This window comes from Eriocheir sinensis, unplaced genomic scaffold (genome assembly GCF_024679095.1).
Source record: "Eriocheir sinensis breed Jianghai 21 unplaced genomic scaffold, ASM2467909v1 Scaffold385, whole genome shotgun sequence".
Classification (NCBI taxonomy): Eukaryota; Metazoa; Arthropoda; class Malacostraca; order Decapoda; family Varunidae; genus Eriocheir; species Eriocheir sinensis.
Window position 1 is genome coordinate 89,719 of NW_026111704.1, and position 2,931 is coordinate 92,649.

The window sequence follows — 2,931 nt, forward strand, 5'->3', positions numbered from 1 at the left end:
TAGTTTCATGGTGCTACCTCCACATGTATCCCTAGTTGTATAATCACATTATGTACTGCCTGGGGTTTGGGATGGCATGTTCCTCCCTTCTCCTTTGTTGTTTACTTTCAACAATAAACTATCAATCAATACACAATAAAGTAAAACATTTCTTACCTGAAATGGATGCTGTAATCCATCTCGCATCTGTGTAATCCTCTGGTCTAGCAGGAGCATCAGCAGAGGTAGTAGCATTAGCAGTAGAAGTAGCCACTAAATCCACATCCGCATCAATCGGAGACTTCAGTTGCACGGCATTCTTCCTCCTTGGTTGTAGTGTTTTCCCCCAGTTATTATAGGCAAAACATTCCGGGTCTGGGTGTGCTTGGGAAGGTCCATATCTGGTCCAATGCTTGAAATGTTTTGAGCAGACACGTGAATATTTTGTTGCTCTCCATCCCGCGCCTCTTTTACATCTATTTTCCCACAATTTTCGTCTCCACATGTCTGTTTTATGGGAAGGGAATGTAGCCCAACCTTTTACACCACTCACATGAGGAAATTGGTCTAATTTATTCCATGAGGAAGACTTGCAATCGGCAACAGAACATGTGTGAACCGGCATGTTCCTCGCACTGCCAATAAGTATCAAAGATTAAAATTCCCGCGTGACGATTTTGTACGTCTGGCAGAAACGCACGTCATTTTGCAGGTATCAGATTCCTTATATAAGCATATTTTTACTGCACAAAGCAGGTGATGTCACTTATTGCGACTTCGTGAGCTTTCATATTTATCGGTTTGTGTATATTTCATGGAGGCGAAACTTACATTACCTGTTTCATTTTTATTAGTGACCCGAATTGGTGCCTGTTTTTCGCAATAGAATTTCACTTAAACAAGTGAATCAGACCCCACAGAAATATTACCAGTGTGTGTATGAATGAATACAACGATGAGCACATACTTTAATTTAACTCTAGGATGTCTCGTGGATCATTAATAAATAAAAACAAAATATCTGGATAGGCCACTCTTTACCCCGCTACCGTCTATGGCTGCCAAAAAAGTCCCTCTGCCAAGTTTGTACCCCCCATTTTGTGATTGTCAGGTGCGCCTATTGAGGGAGCGGCTGCAACTGGATGTCTCCATGACAACCATCAGGAGCCGTCTCCATGATGCCAAGATCCATTGTAGGGTCCCCGCCATGAAAGAAATTCTTACTGATGAACATCGAGCTGCAAGACTGCAGTTTGCCAATCTACATGAACACAGAGACCTTGACTTTTGGTCAAAGGTTGTGTTTTCAGATGAAAAAAACATTTCGCTCCTCCGACCATGTTAGATTACGCGTCTGGAGAAGAGACAACACTCGGTATGTTTTCACTCAGGCGCAATATTTTTTTCTTGGTACAATATGATATTAATAAAGTTTTCCTATTCTTCTAGGCCATTCCACAGAAATCTTACTTTGTTGATTTTATCACAGTCGTAACAAAGAAGCGTTGCTACCAGTTTCATCATTTGATGGTGTAAAACGTATCCTTTCAGGTAACTTCATTAATGATATATCTGCTCTTCTTTTTAGGTATGACCAGAGAAACATATATGAAGAAACGAAGAGCGGTCATGTCACTTGCAACATTTTTGGATGGATATCCATGGACGGTGTGGGTGACATAACAAGAATCGAAGGTCGGTTCACAGGCGCCAAGTATATTGAAATTTTAGATGACTTCCTTTTGCCATCTTTGAGGAGAAATTTTCCTTTAAGGCCTGGGACAATTGTTTACGTCCAAGATAGATGCCCTATTCACATACCCAGGATAGTAAGGGAGTGGTTTCAAAACCACTCCGATGAAATAATTTTACTAGAATGGCCTCCTAGGAGTTGTGACTGCAACCCAATTGAAAATGTTTGGGGTTACCTCGTGAACAACTGGGATAAAGCCAGGGAAAGACAACCTCAGCAGTTAATGGAACACATAGAGAGGTAATGGGAGGGGCTACGACAGAAGCCTCATATCATTCAAAATATCGTTGAGTCAATGCCTGAAAGGGTAAGAGAGGTGATTGAAAAAAATGGGGGCTGGACGAGCTATTAGGTCAAAATGCACGGACGAGAGAGAGAGAGAGAGAGAGAGAGAGAGAGAGAGAGAGAGAGAGTAATATATATTCTGTCCAGCTCATCATTCACGTGGTAACAATTATTGTCATCAAAATGTAAAACCATGTCATATGATTAACAAATGGTTTTTTTTTCTTCGTCAATCCATATCTATTAAAATATATAATTTACATTGTAATATACTTTATTTCAATCATTTAACAATCAAAATCATTTAATCCCTGGTAGTAAAAGGTTGCTACTTCAGCGTGCGTGTGTAGCGTATAGGCCCATGGGCCACTATGTGTAGTCTAAGGCACATAATGACCTGATTGTTACCTGAGTGCTCCTGACTTGATTAATGTCCTGTTCAGTCACCGTAGTCTAAGCTATGTAATGACCGCCTGACCTGTTTCCGGAGACCTCAGCTTGTGTTGTTTTGTCGCCGAGTGCTCCTGGCCAGTCTGTATAAAAGGACAATCAACGAACACCCACATCGCTATCCTCCTTACATCACCGAAAACATCGACATAACTCATTCTGCTATATGACTGCAATGATGGTAAATGATGTCTATAGACTTGCCATTTTGACGAGAAAAGTCTTCTGGATAATTATACAACTTTATTCAGCACTATTGAACTTGCTGTGTTATCGTTCTGCAGTGTAAGGTTCCTGTAGTTGAGCAACACTGCACAATGAATTGCGCGCTGGAGTGTAAATGGCCGGTTATACCGCACGCTTAAGCGGCACATGTAGTAGTAGTAGTAGCAGTAGTAGTTATACCTAGTAGTAGCAGTAATAGTAAGTAGCAGTTATATTAGTAGTAGCAGTAGTTGTAATTC